This window comes from Gallinula chloropus, assembly GCF_964237585.1.
Source record: "Gallinula chloropus genome assembly, chromosome: Z".
In the NCBI taxonomy this organism is placed as follows: Eukaryota; Metazoa; Chordata; class Aves; order Gruiformes; family Rallidae; genus Gallinula; species Gallinula chloropus.
In genome coordinates this window covers 66072033-66089949 of record NC_140089.1, presented here as the reverse complement: position 1 = coordinate 66089949, position 17917 = coordinate 66072033, and positions in this window count along the sequence as shown.

Below are 17917 nucleotides of genomic sequence, written 5' to 3'. Positions count from 1 at the left end.
AACGGAAGAAAATCATAGAATCATAGAATTGAGGGGTTGGAAGGGACCTCAAGAGATCATCAGGTCCAACCCCCCTGCCAAAGCAGCTCCCTAGGACATATCACTCAGATAGGCGTCCAGACGGGTCTTGAATATCTCCAGAGATGGAGACTCCACCACCTCCCTGGGCAGCCTGTCCCAGGGCTCTGTCACCCTCACTGGGAAAAAGTTCTTCCGCATGTTGGTGTGGAACTTCCTGTGCTCCAACTTGCAGCCATTGCCCCTTGTCCTGTCTCCACAGACCACTGAAAAGGGGCTGGCTGATTCCCCCTGCATCCCCTGCTTCAGATAATTATAGACTTTAATTAGATCCCCCCTTAGTCTTCTCTTCTCAAGGCTGAACAGTCCCAACTTACTCAGCCTTTCCTCATAGGGGAGATGCTCCAGGCCCTTAATCATCTTCGTAGCCCTCAGCTGGACTCTTTCCAGGAGATCCCTGTCCTTTTTATACCAAGGAGTCCAGAACTGGACACAATAAAAATAAATAATAAAAAATGAATGGTATGTCCTTGGCAGTTCTTCAGCCACTTTTTCTTTTTTGATGGTGATCAGAAATCAGCTCTTTGTTTTCCAGACCAGCATTGGCACTGGAAAGTTATACTTGAGCAATTATAATGGTTTCAGTTGGTTTGTATATATTTTGAGATATGTATTAGGAAGGAAGATGACATTCCCAGTGGGAATGGTTAAACTCAATCCAAGATTTTCCTTTCTAGTGTAGTATCTATGGGTGCTACAGAAAAAACTCATAGACTTAATTAATGGGAGTATGAAAGTAATCAAGAATTTATTTCCTGATCTTGCAGAAAAACTGGAAATAGGAGTCTTAGAAGTCAACTCTACACCATCCAAATGAAAGTGGTCACCCAAGTGTACTTTCCTTATCTTTAGATATCACACCTTATTTGGTTTTTGGTATTACAACATATTTATATACACAACCACAGAATAAGAAAATGTGCCTGGCAAGCTCAAAATGCTTCCTCATTTTCTGGCAAAATAAAACTGAAAGCATTTGCTGTGGGTCAAATGTATGTGTTTGGGAAGGGGGTGGGGGGAATACAATTGTGAATGTTCAGTTGAAACTCTATTTCTGTATATTTTTCTTTTAAAGCATTTAAACTGGGGGGGGGGGGGGCGGGGAGACGGAGCCTAATTCCCTTTTGCAGTGGAAGATTTGACAGAACTTTTTTTTTTTTTTTTTTGAGCCACACTGGTTACAGATGTGAGGAAACAAATATTTGTGGCCAAAACATATTAAGTATGTAGTGTTACCAGAGCACATAATTAAGTCAGTTCTAACTCCTCGTCTACTTCTCCCAGTTGTGCTGGGTCATGAAAGTGAGATGCATGAAAATCACACCCATGAAAACATCATGACCAGTGTTCACAACATCTATAAAGTATATTTCTTTTGCTAAATATTTAAATTATTGTGATTTTCTTTCACACTGTAACAGTATCTCCAATTGAACTAAAAGGTTGTAAAAAATATGCTAAGTGATACTTTCCAAAACTTAGTTGGCTAACCTAAGCAACAGAACCTTTACTAAGGAGCAAAATGCAGGTTTATTTTATAGCTGGTAGGCAGATTTCCACATGAGGGAGACCTTTCTCTGCATAAACTGGCAGGCTTGACTCAAGGTGGATAATTGCAAATTTAATAATTATAAACAAAAGGTGATGATAAAAAGTTATGCAATGATTTTAGGACAGTGATTTTAGGACAGTGATTTTAGGACAGTGCTGATGCTACTTTAGTTAACTCATTTACTTTGCAGTTCTTTGGAGTGCGTGTGCTATACAGTGTATAGTAACTAAGACAGTTCAGGTGAATCCTATCACATGTATGTGAAAAAACTGCACTTGTGTAGGCAATGTTGGCATCAGCTTGGTATCTGTGCATGTAGAGAGGAGAAAAATCTAAACCAAACTGTGACCAGAAATGAAAGTGCTGTGTTCTATACCTGCCCCAAAGAACAGGTATTTGTGTAATTTGTTTTTGTAGAAGTTAGTTCCCTCAGACTGCATCAGGTAACAATTAAGGGCAGGTCCAATGTTTAAAACTGCACTCAATGCAGAAGCCTGGTGTGTATGTTCTGAAGTGCTTCTGAAACATTTAATGTGGCAACATACTAAACTTGCATGCTAATATTTATATCAGCTTTGTGGAGCCTTCTGGGTCAAGTTCATGTTCACATTCCTTATTGTAAAGGTCCGATCTTGGGATGGAATAGATAACCTGGAGAAGGACTTTTTGCAGCTCTCCATCATAGCTGTGAACCTTTGTATAGGAAATAACTTACTCTGACAGTATTCTGTGGCTGTGACTTAAGCTCCCCCAAGAAAACAAGGAACACTTCTGCTTTGGAAACATGCATTAATTGCTTTGACGCTACACAGAAACCATCACATACGTTCAAACATGCCAAGAGTTGGGTATCTGGCAAAACCTACCCTACCTGAGAGTTGCTAGACACATGCTTCCGCTGAATTAAATTTCAAAACAGTAAAGCCTGTGTTTATTCCAACCCAACTCTAAGTATTCACTGTAATAACTAAAAAAGTAACTTGTAATCTTAGTCTGTAGCCAGCAGCTGCCTTTCCAGGTTAGTAATGTATCGTTTTGGAATTTAATTGTATTTAGGATTAATCTTTTTTCCCCTCTGTCAGAAATTCAAAGGGGACATTGGCTGGCTTCACAAGAAAAGGTTCAAATGAAAGGAAAAGGGTAAAACAGGACACTTGGGAGAGACCGTCGGTAACCGTTCAGGAAGTGGGTAACAGACACTGGCTTTCTCACTCTGCCGCTTGGCTGCAAAGGACAGAATGGGCTGGCCATGCAAATTGGTCATAAGATGGCTTGGTGATGGTCTCAGCAGCTCCTGCTGCTAATTGTCTGATGTAGTTCCAGCATATAGGCTGTCCCTGGATTGCTTGCAAGTCATGTGGTCAGACTAAATGGAAGAAGGAGCCTGAAGAAAATGTTTACGCTTTGCTCTCTGAGCTGTGGTGGCTGCCAGGCTCTTAGGCTGTGATGTTTAAGAGAGCATTTAGGACATAGAGAGCCCTTGTTTGTGGAAGTGGGTGGAATATACTGGCTGTCTCTTGGTCTTCTAATACTACTAAAGTTGGTTTTATTACGTAAATAGTTCTCTGTTGTATGTTAAAATAACAACATTGATCAAAATGAGGAAGTGCTTTTTTTTCTGCAGTAATCCCGTCAGTCAGCTGCTGACCTTGTTTGACAAACAACTTTGTTAACCGTGGTTTTAGGAGGTAGGCAGCAGCTAATTCTAATGGCTGTAGTCATTTGGTACGGGAGAAGTAAAATTACTGCAACAAGAAGTGAATCACAAGGTCAAGATCTCAGCTTCCTCTCTGAAAAATGAAACAATTTCCAAATAACCCTCAGAGGCAGCGGGGGGTGGCTGAGTTAGGTGGAGACTCCTGGAGGGGTTTTCCAGGTGCGTAGAGATGTTTGCCTGACAAGGTCTAGAGGGGCTGGACACCAGGAGGTTGTGTGACAAGCCAAAGGGAAAGCAGTAGGTAGAAGAATGAAGTTGGTTGGAGAAGGTTGTTTTGCCAAGACTTGTAGAAGGGTTGGAGTGGGTATCAGAGGCAGGAAAAAGAGGCTTGCTTAATGAATACTGGTGGATGAAAAGCTGCTGAATGCTTCGCATTGTTTTATGAATTAGAAACAAGATGTACTTGTCTATGAATAGATTTCTTATCTTTTTATTTGCATGCCAAAGAAGAGATTACATGCCAGCTTGTTGCATGAATACTAGTGTTTCTTCCTGACAGCTGGAGATTAATTTTTGTTTTACCACTATTTTCTTCATTAATATATTTTAAATAGTATTTCCTCATGGTGTCAGGATAAAAGGGCAATGTTATGGGGGGGGACACACACAATGCTGGAAATCCTGTATTGCTAATTGTCATTAGCCATTGTAAAAAGTATAGATAATACAAAAGACATGGTAGGAAACAACAATCAATCTAATTTGGACCTAATTAGGATAGATAAAGACAAATGAATTCAATGAATTGGAAGTTAGTGGTTGCCTAGGAACCGATCATCATGACCTAATTTTGTTTGGTATCGATTAACAGAGGATATACTCAACCAGTATTTGCTTACAGTATACTCCTGGTGAATTAAAAAGGCTAAAGATAAAAGTACTAAGACAACCAATGAGTAAAACTATTGGAAGAGAAATTATGAATGAGAAGTAGTATGTATGTCTTTAAAATTCAATTAGCCAAAATCCAAAATTTCATAACAATTCTAAGAACCAATCAGTTCACCAGTAGGAACAGCAATTAAAAATAAACAAAACAGAAGTGGTGGGTCAAGAATAGGAAATAGTTATAAAACGAGAAATTGTGAATTGTTAAAATTACAAAGAAGGCTAAGACTGTCCAGAAAAAAAAAAAAGGATGAAAGAATTATGGCAAATACGACGTATAACTTAATGTATTAAGAACTAATCTGTCTTATAAACCCTTTAGTAGATGGAAATGCTAATATTGCAAATGACAGAAGGTGCAGTGTTTAATTACTGTTTCTCTTCTGCGTTTAGAAAGCAGCAGCATGATGTAATCATATCATATGAGAACAAAGGGGTACTTTCCAGTCCATTATTAAGTGAGGAGGATATTAAGCAACACCTACTAAGAATAAACATTCTAGAGGAGTAGGATTGAATAACATGTACTCTTTTGTCCTGGGTTCGGCTAGGACAGGGTTAGTTTTCACCAGGGGTTGGGATGGGACTCAGCCAGGACAGCTGACCCAAACTAGCCATACCATATGACGTCATGCTGGGTATAAAAGGGGTAGTTGGGGAGGGGCAGTGTGGGTCCGGCAGTTTGCCTTTGCCCGTGCTCCTCCCCATCCCGCACTGGGGAGGGGGTGAGGGAGCAGCGCCTGGTGCTCAGCTGCAGCCGAACCCCACAGCCCTGCCTGGCACCCAGCGCGGGGCGCGGGGTGGGGATACTGACGCCTGACCCGGCCCGGTGAAAGCAAAGCTGTGAGAAGCATTCGCCGTGTTACTGGAGCCACCGCTGGTCACGGAGGGGCCGTGTCTGGTCACAGGGCTGTGGCCTGTCCATCCTTACCTGCTGCACGTGTGCCCTGCGGTGCTGCCTGTCACCTCTGGGACAGGGGTCGGGATTCTCCTTCTGCTGCACTGTGTGATACCGACCCGCTGTAACAGCCCTGGTCATGAGCTCAGGCTGGGGTTGGAGTGGGGTCTCGCTGTCCTGGCCTTACCTCAGACCCCATCTCTTTAATCATCACACCCCATCTATGGGGAAGGAGGGAGGGAGGGTGGTGGATACTTTCTCCGGCTCTTTCACCTCCCCATTTCCCTCCAGCCTGGTTACAGCAGCTTTTGGGATTTTGGATACTCCTGGGATGTTGAGAGCAGCATGTTCCTACCACAATGTCTTCGGAATGTGTTTCAAGTCCCATTCAGGGTTACAAAATACTGTTTCAAGAATATCACCCAGAGATCTGTGCCAGGGCTGGGCTGTTAGGGGCAGCGTGGCACGTGGGAGAGTATGGGCAGGTGTCTAGAGACCTTCTCACCCCCAATGGTCTAGAGCTTCTCTCCAAACAAGTATGGGACCCTGATAAACTGACAGAATATTTGTGCTGTGGCCATTCCGAGGTAGCACAGCTCCCTGCACTCTGCTGGGCCCTGGCCACTGTCTACTAAATGCTGAAGAGAGCAAAAACAAACCGACTAACACTGCAGCTACCCAAATACCCGTGACAGACACTGCATACCCAAACCCCTGTGACAAGCAATGCTGCTAAGCCAAAAAAAAATAAAAGAAAGAACCCATACCAGTATCAGTCACCCTTATACAGAAGAAGAAATGCACAATGAAATCAGCTCGCTTAGTAAGGGATAATGGTGAACCAGGACCATCACAAGACCAGGAGGAAGAGGCAGAATCAGAGGTCATTGCCCAATCCCTGTCCCTGAGTGAACTCAAGATGTGAGAAAAGATTTCAGCTGCCTTCCAGATGAGCACATCATTACCTGACTGCTCCAATGCTGGGATAACAAAGGCAGTAGCCTAGAATTAGAGGGTAGGGAAGCCCAAGAGCTGGGATCCCTGTCTGGGGAAGGGGGCATCGACAAAGCAAGCGGGAAAAAGACACAAGCCCTCAGCCTCTGTGGGCCACCTCTGTTAGGTGTGAAGGAAAGGTGTACCTTCAGTGAAGATACTCTTGTCATCTAGGCACAGGGACCACCATGGAGCAAGGCATCCAGTATCTAAGGGAATTAGCCAAGAGATGGTTTATTATGATCCAGGCCATACATATTTACCCACCAAGTCCTATGGGTAGACCATCACCATATGTGAACTCACAGTCTGTAATGGACTGAAAAGGTGAAGAAGCACTGACAGGATGAGGTGGCCTTCCAGCTCCAGCAATACAAAGAATTTCTTTTTCCCTCATCTCAGTTGTGGAGAAACTGTCCCAAGAGGTCCAGCAACTTGAAGAGTCCTACTCCCCACCTGTACAGAACAGTAGTGCAGCTATTAGGAGTAAGCATTCCTCTGCTCCAGAGAGAGGATATAGAGAGTACACACCATAAAGCTCCCTGTGGTTTTACTTGCGGGACCATGGAGAAATGGGACGGAAAGCCTACCTCGACCCTACAGGCATGAGTAGCAAGGCAGAAGAATCACTAAAGGGGCTTGTTGCAAGAAAAGCCTCTCCCTGCCCCAGAGCAAGGGGAAGTCTACTCATATGTGTGATCCTGTTGAAGGTACCTCTTGAGTCCTTTTTGCAGGAAGTGAGCAGTGAGTATGATGAGCAGGATTAGAGGGACCCTGATCCAGCCAGCTGGATGGAGAGGGACAACAGGATTTATGGGAATGTGTAGATCCACTGACCTGGCACATCAGACCCACAGGAGTACAAGGCTCTAGTGGACACCAGTGCACTGTGTACCCTAATGCCATTGAGCCACAAAGGGGCAGAACCCATCTGTGTTTCTGGTGTGACAGAGGGATCCCAGCATCTAGCTGTACTGGAGGCTGAGGTGAGCCTAACTGGGAAGGGCTGGCACCCAGCAACTTCCTTCAAATCAACACCTTCCACCCGCAGACCATGAGCGTGGACTCTGTGCCAGATACAACAGCCCCAAGATCTGGGTGCAGCATGCAACAGCCCAAAAGCACGCTCCATCTCTGCTGCCCTGAGAGACTGTTAGGACAGATGGAGCCCAAAGTCATGGACTAAATGAACTCAACAATTTAAGGCCTATAGGCTAAGGGAATGATATCTGTGTGTATGTATATATCCAAAGACAGGGAAAATGGTGGTAAATGCTGGACCTGGGCATGGTGTAGATGATATGGAATAAGGGGTGGATAGTGTCCTAGGTTTAGCTGGGATTTAGTCTTTCTGGTTAATTTTCCCTAGAAGCTGGGGTGGGACACAGCAGGACAGGTGACCCAAACTAGCCAAAGGGTATTCCGTGCCACATGACACCACACTCAGTATAAAAGGGTGCTAGCTGGGGAGGGGTGGAGTGACTCCAGGACATGTGGCTTAGGGATGTCCAGATTCCAGATGCATTTGAGCATGCAGTCTGAGTTGGTGAGAAACCACACTGTGTACCACTATTTTTCTATACTCTAAGCCCTGCTGTTGTTTTCACCTCCCTGTGCTCTCCCAGCAAACTGTCCTTATCCCAACGCCACGGTTTGCCTTTGCCCCTTCTCCTCCCCATCCTGCTGCGGGGAGAGGGGTGAGCAAGCAGCCCATGGTGCTCAGCTGCCAGCTGATGATGACTTAATTATGGTTTCTAGTATTGTTGTTACATATTAAGCCTCTTCAGTCTTCAGCAGGAGAATGTCAGCTCAAAGCTGGGGCCAGCCATTTCAAAGGGAAAGTAAAGGCACTTTTAGCAGTGAAGGGGACTGACTATTGGGCCAGACTGCTCAGAAAATTACTCAGGTTTTCAGCTCTTAATGTCTTCAAATCAAGACAAGGGAAAGCTGTTCTAGAAAATACGCTTTCACTGGATTACACGTCATTTAGAGTAATGAAGTGAAATAGAATGGCTGGTGGTATACAAATCAGATTGATTTCATGGGCCTTTCCATGTAAAAGTTTGCAATTCTGTAAATCTTGTGTAAAACCAAAAAAGCTTGTTGCATTTTTCTGCAGGGCAGAGGTGTAAAACTACCTGATGTAATACACTGCTTGAGGACTTCTTACCTGCTAAACCACTAATGGAAAGCAAAAGCAAAGGGATGGAGTACCTCTAAACTGAGCCAATATTTCAACCTGAAATAGTTTCCTTTAACTGCATAATTGTGAGATTTACAAGCTTTTATAAGAAAACTGAGCAAATGTTTTTCCACATAACAGAGGAAAAACTTACCCATTGAATTCTGGTTGAAGAAGGCAGTATTTTTCTCTGTAGAAGAGGAAATTGAGTAGTATACCCAAGTTACTTCTACAAATAAGATTTTTAACTAGCCACAGCTCATTGCTTTTTCTTCTTTCAGTTGTCCCCATCAAAGTTCCAGATTTCAGATGACGTCTTTTTGCAGAGCTAATACTTTCTGATTGGACCCACTATAAGGCCAAAACCTTACCCTCTACTCCTCTCTCTCCCTCGCCTCTCCATTAAAGTGTTTCTCTCTCCAGGAATTCTGTCAACTCATTAGCTGAGATGTATTCTTTAAGGCTGGGAGAATCACTGGCAGAGAACTGAACAATTGCATTTAGCCTTACTCTTTTATCACACTGTTTTACTTGTTAAGAACTGGTCATGTTTCACCATCCAAGATAAGTCACATCCAACATCTGGCAAAAGATCCATATAGTGCATGAAATGTTATGAATATTGTCAGTAATGGAAGGTTTTTACAGGGACTAATTGCTCCTGTACTCTAAACATGCAAGAGTTTGGGGCCTGAAGCATTAATGAAGATGAATCGGAAGTTGAAAGACATGTTGTAGGTATGTGGCCTGTGTACATACTCACATTGTGAATGTGCTCGTGCCCAAGTGTGCTTATGCCTTATCTGTTACTACAGGGACATTCTTGTTCTTTTTCCTGTGAAGCATGGCAAGCACTGGCTAAGCCCTGCCGCAGGGCCCTCCACCATTTCTAATGAAATCTTAGTGATCAAGGGGAGATTGAGCAAGTGTGAATTTGCATATAGGCAAAAACACACATGAAGATCTTCTAATTTCCTGGGAAATCATTATCTTTTGTTTCTTCAGGTTGAGAAAAAAACCAAAACATACCCAGAGAACTGGGTATTGATTTCTAAGACTTTTGGGATGAGACGGAGAGGGGGGTCCTCATTATAAGGGAAGATTTATTTGTACACCAGAGAAAAATCCTGTCATCTTAGTCACTTAACTGGGACAGTATGTGGGCCTTGAAAAGAAGATAACCAACAAGGATCAGAGACACAGACTGGTTCTGCAGCAGAAGAGGTGCCATTTCTTGTTGGTGTCCAAAGGTCCTCAGATCTTGACAAGTTCACAGAGTACTTCTGTGGTTTCAAATTTTTTGCTTTGGACTGTCCACATCCTAAGCAGGGACTGAGCCTGACTGCCTCAAAGCAACAAGAGGAAAGGTTACAATTCAGGCCTTCTTAAGCACTTTTTGGGCTAGAGAAGCCTTGGAGACTAGAAATCCTACTTGCCTGATAAACATACCTGATTAATTTGGGCTCAGTTCTGTAACTTGGCACACTGTTTAGCAAGCTGCACAGGTGTGACCCCCTATGCCACTGTAGAATGTTTTGCCAAATAAATCCATAATACATCTATTCAAATAGTATTTCTTTAGTTGTCAACCAAGTTCCTAAAATATTAAAAATGGGTATTGAAACCTTTTTATTATTACTGCTGGCCAACATTCATAGCAAAAACATGCCTCTCAATTATTTCCTCACAGTAACAAAGATGTTTCAGCTTGGGTTTTGTGCAGAACCATTATGATAAGAAGGTAGAATTTAACATAAAAATAAAGAATAAATCTAGACAGTGGCAGTATCGGAGTTTTCAGAAGGAAAATTTTAGAAGTAAGAGAGTAAATCTCTCAATCATTTTTAGCGCTGCGCTTCACTCAGGATTGCATCCCAGAGCTTAGCATCTAACTGCTATGAAAAGACCTAATTTTAAGGTATTACACATTTTATATTTGCTTTTTCTCTTCTTATTTAGGCTAGTTATTGTCAAAGGAGAAATTCTGTCTGCAGAAGGTTGTTCAGTCTGTTACATAAAACAAATAATAATTTTATTTGTGAAATACCGCTACGTCATACAAATAAAAATCAGCAACATGTCTAAGAAAATATCAGAGACTTAATTTTCTTTTATAGACTTGATGAAAAATAATTGTCTTTGTTTAAAAGAAAATACAAGAGAGTACAATTTTGTTCTTGATGTTTAATTAGATTTGGCTGTTGCAGTTCTATCAATAACTGGATAATATCATGAGTTCAGGCCAATGAATTCTGAAATGGTTCTTCCAGTGTTTGAAAACTTTCTCTACTTGACTTGCAAGCAACAGCACACCTGTTTATGATTATTTTGATGTCTTTAATACATCCAAAATAGCTTTCAGAATGGAGAGTAGTTTAAAACAACATTTCTGTACTCATATTTTAATCAGATTGTCATTAGAGAGCCTGAATCTTCTTAAATGGCAAATAAATACAGGTTGAGCATGAAGTTTACAAGCACCCTCACATCTTAAGTTCTTAAGTTCTGGCTGTGCCTTGTCTTTTGGTAGCAGTTATGCCTCTGTGAAGCCTCTTTACTCCTGTTGTAGCTACTTCGACCTCAACATGTTTTATGTTTGTAAGTACTTTGTTCTGCTGGCAGAGAAGGATGGAGTAGATCTAAATAACCATCTCACTTTTCTCCAATTTTTTTTTTGGCTACAATTTTACATGTTAAAATGCAGAGCACAAGGTTAGTTATTTAAGAGAAGGTGATTTTTCAGAGAACAAGGAACTATTGAGCTCATTGAAACCCATTGTTAAGGGAGCTGGAAAAATCATACTATGCTAACTTGCCTAACATCTAAAAAATGTTATCCTCCTCTTGCTGACCATTTTTTGCTTAAAGCATTTTACAGAGTGCATAACAAAGATATGAATATCCCTCTTTCCATGCAAAAAATAGTGAGACCTAGAAAAGGTATTTTTGGCAAACACCAGACAATGAGTCATTTTAGATTTGAAAATGCAAGAATGCCTATATCCCTATGCCATACTTATTGGGGATGCTGACATGTCCATTTTCTTTAGAGAACCTGTGTTCAAGTGCTGTAAACAATTTTGGTTTTGGAAAAGAAAAAGAGGAATAATGTTCAGCTAGAAAAGCAGAAGGTATTTGGTGTGACTGCAGGAAATGTCATAAAAAGAGAGATTGGTACTGTGATGATAAGATTTCCCTTCGCTGGAAGAACTGTTGTCGTGGTTTATAATATTTCGCCAGGGAACACAAATAAGAATGTATCGTTCATTATATATATAAAAATATAAAATTAAACACATATTTAGTATCTATTATAAAAGGAGGTGTATAAAGTACTGGGAAGCAGCAGTATTTCAGATTCTTTTATGCTGACTAGTGCAATTTCAGTGACCCAAATGCCCAAAAGGAATTGCTATGAAAAGAATGATTTACTTTGCGTGCTCTCTGCCTGATTCAACATGCACACCGACATGTGTTCAAGTCCATCCCTACTCTGAAAGCACTTGAACAAATGCTCTGATTAAAAAGCTTTAAATTCTAAGCCTTGTAATTAATTGCTTTTGGCACTGACTTTTCTGATAACAAATATGCTGATGAGCTTGGGTGAAGAGATTTGGGGCCCTTATGCTGGGCATCACAGACACTAGTTAGTGTCTATTAGTTTCCGAGATCTCAGGTGCTGGTGCTGTTGTGGCTACGTGTGAGGACCTAGATCATGAGTTTCAGGAAAAAAAGATGTCCCTGGCACAGAGAGAAATAGTATTGGTTTCAAAGATGTTTCACAAGGACACAATGATTAAATTACAGTAGGAAACACAGGGCACAAAGTACATTTTGTTTTTAATTATATATGCACAGTCCACCGAGAACATAAAGGATATAATGAGATACTATCTCGACAGCCTTTTCTACAACACTGATTTATGTGCAACGACTCACAATCCACAATTTGTGCCTCAGATTCAAGATCGAGAAGAATTGTTCAGTCAGTCCCTTCGCAGTTCATGCTGCATTAGCAACAGGGAGCTCCCTCCCACCTCCTTATCTGCTGCCAAGAAAACGGTCAGGGAGGACACACAAGGGATAAACTATGCTTCCACAGTTCCTCTAGTTTATCTCGCCGGAGCTGGAGCTGGTTAGCACCTGTTATTATGGCAGGCCCAACTTCAGGCCTGTGGTTGTGGCCTGGAGGGAGCCCTCTTGCGTGGGATGAAATGGCTCATGCGCAGTTGGACCTGCTCTAAGAGCTGCGGGAGATTCAAGCATTTAAAGGGATTTCAGATAAATGCAGCCAGCTTTTCCTGAGCTGTACATTTTTAAGGGCACATAACCCAGGTAGGCATAGGTGTATCTTCACAAGAAGAGCAAAAAGGACACTTCAAAACAAGCTTTTTCTCTGCCCAGTTTCAAATCTTTACTCTGAAGCATAGATACCGCATGGTTTTAATTATTGAAATAGTATGTAGAACACTGTGCTTTGATTTTAGAAGCAGTCAAAATAATTCAGCTGAAATTTTCCCCACCAAAAGTAGTCTGGGGAGTATATTCAGCATGGAGAGCTTCAGCTCAATTATAGTTTGACAAATCTAAACCCAATTGAAAACGGTCCATTAAAATAGGAAATATTGAGCAACCTGAACTGCAGGCAGGTCTACAAGCCCAAACTGTAACTTACCACACGTTAGAAGTTACTTGTAAGTGTAAGATGATAATTTATAAAAGTAGGTGGAGAAAGAGTTTGTCGGTATGGTTTGTCAGAGTTGTTACTGGTAAAAATGTTTTAATATTTTTAATGTTGACATGTATTTTTAGTCAGAGCTCTGCATTTCAATTGGGATTGTACTCAATGATCTCTTGAGGTCCCTTCCAACCCCTACAATTCTGTGAACATGACTTTTTTGTAAAAAAAAAAAAACCCACCACTTTTACTTCCTCATGTTTTTGCATCATTTAATTTTGGTTACTGGTAGTTGAAAAATTCAGTAGGACTTTTCACTGGAATACTAGTGAAGAAAATTATTCCTTTTTTTTAATCAAGACACTTACAGAAGTATTCCTTTCCATAAAAAGCAGAGTTTTTATAGAATGGTCAGGTTAAAGTTTACTCTAACATGCATACGATGTGTTTTCAGGTGGTTGTTAGGGATTCACTGGTAAAGGTCTGCTAAAAGTCAGGGGAGCTGCCTAGTCATTGAGAGAATACATGAACTGTGCGGATCACGGAATGTTTAGATGTCTGTGAAGGTAACTTTCTTCAACTTTAAAAAGAGAAAACACTGTGTTTTCTGTAAGGGATAGATTTACCTCAGCCATCATATTATTTAACTGATGCCTATTAGTACTACCCCTAAGTTCTCAACTGGACCTGAAATCTCACACTGCAGAACGAGCTGTAAAGCAAAAGCCTGAGAAGACGCAGAGATACTCTGTCTCGGCTAAGGAAGCTACCAAGGCAGTTACTTCAAACAACTGTACGCTCAAAGCTTGAATGAAGAAGTTGCAACTATGTCCCAGAAGCAAGCCCACACCTCAAGACACCAAAGCCACAACTGGCAGTTTCTGGTGAGAACAACTATTGACAAGGTCGCTGTTGCAAGAAACATGAGCTAACTATCCACGTGGCTTCTTCCTCTATGTCTGACACTTGGAGATGTGGATAAAAGGGTGTCAGGCTGACAGATGCAAATGTAGATGTCACACACTAAGAAAGGAGTGTTGTATTTACTGCCAAGGGCTGGAAAGCAGCTTGCCAAATGACAACAGTCTGTATTTCGTTGGAAGATGTGTTGAAACTAAAAGCAGGGTGACACCTGAGTGAGCAGTAATTATAGAAGTAAACAGGAGGGTGACTGTAATATTTAACTTCAGAGTTAATCCTTACTTGATAGTGAAACCTGATATCCTGATGTTTTAACTTTTAAAAGTAGAAATGGGAGAAGTCATCATCAGGAGTATGAACTAGAGTCAATGAGATACCAGTAAGAGAACTACATGTTTAATAAACAGGATATAAATAAGAGATTGAGGTTAAAAATATTTATTGCTGTGGGAAGACAGAGGAAGGGAATACAACTTTATTGAAACACTTGTATTGTTTCCAGATATACGATAAGATCTTTAATGTTATTTATCCTAGTGTAACGCAATATATCAGATAACCTTCTCCAGTTGTTCCAGTGGCACTGAATCATAACAGCTCTGAGTTGTCCAGTGTGATTAGAGGAAGGTAGAAATAGTTCTGTTCCTGCTGCCAGAAATTTCGCTGAGACTTTACTGAATGGAATTTGTGGTGCTGAGCAAGAATGCCATGCCAAGTGGTCTGCTGCCGGAAGGGAGGTACCCTCACGGAGTTATTTCATAGAGTGGCTTCCCAAGTTGGCCACTGCAAATTAAAAATAAATTACTCCTGAAATGTGTGATCTCTTCTTGTTTGGACTCCCTCACTAAGTTTGTATCTCTTTTGCATATTTGTTTGATACATGCATATTTTGCATTTCTTTTTCAGTTCTTCCTATTTCAGAGGTTAGCTAGTTTTACTGCTAATTAGACTAAAATAAGGTCTTTGTATGAAAACCCAACACATGTCATCTTCTTGAACTTTCAAATTATTATAGACCAAGCTCCATGATTTAAGTGTCTAATTTTACATTATAAGGAGATAAATAATTTAATGGTATCTTTTTAAAACTCAGACTTAGGTTAGCCTGTCATTTAGGACTCTGTTTTAGTACCATCAATGTAATTGCTGTATAGATTATTTACACTCATTTCAGACAGACAGCCTAAGATTATGAATGGTTAAATTTCTATATTGCCATTGCATTAGTTATTTCAAAAGTATGACCAAAACGATGATTCTACATTGCTTCAAAAGTAGAAGATGTTAATGAGCTGCAATTACGAAAGATTGCTATTAGCTGCTCACAGTGTAAATATTTCTTCATGATGCTGACATGTGAGTGCCTGTAAAAGACAAGTGCTCCGTTCTGCCTTTCAGCATGCACACAAAAGTTTGCCAGGTGTATTTAAAAAACCCCAAAACAAACCAGCTCACTTTTTCGGTGTAAGCTACAGAAATAAATAGCCTTTCAGTCGGTCGTGCTATATGCATATATTTTTCCTACGAATTGAGAACTGACCTGTGGAGTTTTTCCTGTTGGTTTGGCTGAACTGAACAGAGCTGTGTTGGGAATAGGACCGGATAACAGATGCCAGAGGCATGATCCTGTTCCCACTTCAGTCAATAAGAATTTTAACACAGAAACAGGAGCTGGATAGGGCCTTTTGTTTAAAAATAAAATAAAATAAAATTTTAAAAAACCAAATCAGTCCTGGTAAGGAGCTTCTTATCCTAGAGTTAAGAAAGCAGCTCATAAAGATGTTGCATATCAGCAGAGATTTATGGAGTTGGGCTTTAATAATATGCAAATCAGACAAATGGATCTGTAATTTTTTCAAAGCTGTGTGAGAACATTTTAGGTTGTAAGCTCAGGCTTCTTGTGCCTCAAGCATCTCTGTCACGAGCCTCACTTCACACAAAGGCCGATTGTCCCGGCGAGGGTGCAGTGCAAATGCTGCTGTGGCCCCCAGTGTCCTACGCAGCATGTTTCATGGCCGCTTGGGCTGCGCTGCGGTCCTGACACAGGCCAAGGTCCCATAGGAAACAGGAGAAAGAGGCGGTCATGTAATTGAAGACTGTATCATAAAGCGCAGTCACCAGTGGGTGTAATTATGGTTGAGCGTAATTATGCACCTCCTAACCTTATGTACCTTAATTATAGCACCTCCTAAATCTGTGAGTGCTTGCCTTGGACCTCGACTTGGTGTCACTCTGCTGGCCTACAAAACACACCGTGGTTGTATCAGTTGTGGCCCCTCCTGCTGCCAAGGACGGTTACTTGCTCAGGGCACACACATGTGCCCCTTCTCTACGCGTTTAACTTCTTTAAAGCTAGTTGGTGAAGAAACCTGACAGTAGACTCTGAAGAAATTAAAGCTGTTGCTGAGGGCTCTGCCTGTCCTGTTTTTCTGGGGAATGAGAGGTATTTAGGAGGGCTCCGGGTAGCAGCTAGGGAGACCAGGAATCTTGGAAGCTTCTCAGAGCGTTTGGAGCAGAGCACGTCCTTTTGGACACCGTCCAAAGCGAGTGTCAGAGCAAAACACAGTGCCCAGCAGCCACAGTCCCTCCTGCTGCAGTCACATGGGACGACAGTTCCCACTAGCACCCTTCCCTGGGTGAGCTTACCCACTCTTGCCCCTACCTACCTGCCTTTCTTTGTGGGGAAAACCTTCAGTCTTCTCTGAAACCAGCCATGGTAAAATGCGTGTGCTTCACATGCACATGTCTCAAGGGCTCTCTACGGCGAGGAAGTTGTCCAGCCAGTTCAGTCTATGTCATCATGGTGAAAGCAGAGAAGTGTTCCACCCACAGCGATGTTTTGCGCTTAATGGAAGAAATTAGCCTAACCCTCACACTCATTTGAAAACACTTAACAGTGGTAGGCAGGGAGACAGACTGTGACAAACGCATGATATAATCTTTTCGTCTCAGTAGTATTTTACTGAAGGATAACAACAACTTTGGATTTCGGCGTCTTTAAGAAGAATTCCTCCGCTGAGTATGAGAAAATCGCTTGTCATCCCAAGGTGTCCTGAAAATCCAGATGCATGAGAAGCAGCTGTACTACAACGCATACCTTAAAGCAAAAACAAAACATTTCGCTAACGAAGTGAAGGATCACCTAGTGCTCTTAAATGTCGCTACTTTTTGATGGGGGTGGGAGGTTACAAAGCAGCTTTATTTGCTCTGCTGTGCGGTGACTATGCTGTGTAACCACAATCGAGTAAGGAGACACTCCAAAGGGAACAGGTTGGGTGTGAGGGCTGAAGGGGGTAGTGGGGGGAGTAGGGGTGGACGGCTACTAGCTAGTAGAACTTGCACAAAAGACTCCCCAGGGACACAGCTTCATTTCAGATGGATCTACGTGAAGCCTGGCTCTACTGCCCAGCCCTGCCCATAGGCATCCTGCATCCTTATGTGGCTCTGAAAAAGCACTGTAAGATGAGCACAGGTAATTAGTATCAAGGATTTTTTTAAAATTACAATATGTGTTTAGGCATTGTCAAAATCCACTAGCAAACCAAGACATCCACTACGAAATTCTTCCTGCTATCTTGCCCTTTCTCTAGAGCATGCATCAGTTTCCTCAGAAAGCACATCTCTTTCTGCTGAATAACCACAGCTGAAACCTTTCAGGCTGTATCCAGCCAAATGTTAATGTTGCTAGAAGCAGTAATAATTATGCAAGCAGTTGCTTCGCTGGCTGCTAAAGGTGAGTCCTGTCTTCAACCCAAACACAAGCAGGCTGTTATGTTTTCAGTGAAGAAGTGTGAAATCACGGATCAGAAACTAAAATTCCCTGCCAGCTCCTCCATAGGTAAAGGTGATGTTGCTGGGAAAGGTGACGGAGCTTTGACAGCTTTTGCAGCGCTGTGGTGAGTGAGCGATGCCGATCACAGTGTACTAACCAAGGCACTTGCTGATGCCTGGATGAAAGATGCACAGTGTGTCTCGTGGCTGGGTAGCACTGTTCCGATCAGCAGTTCATC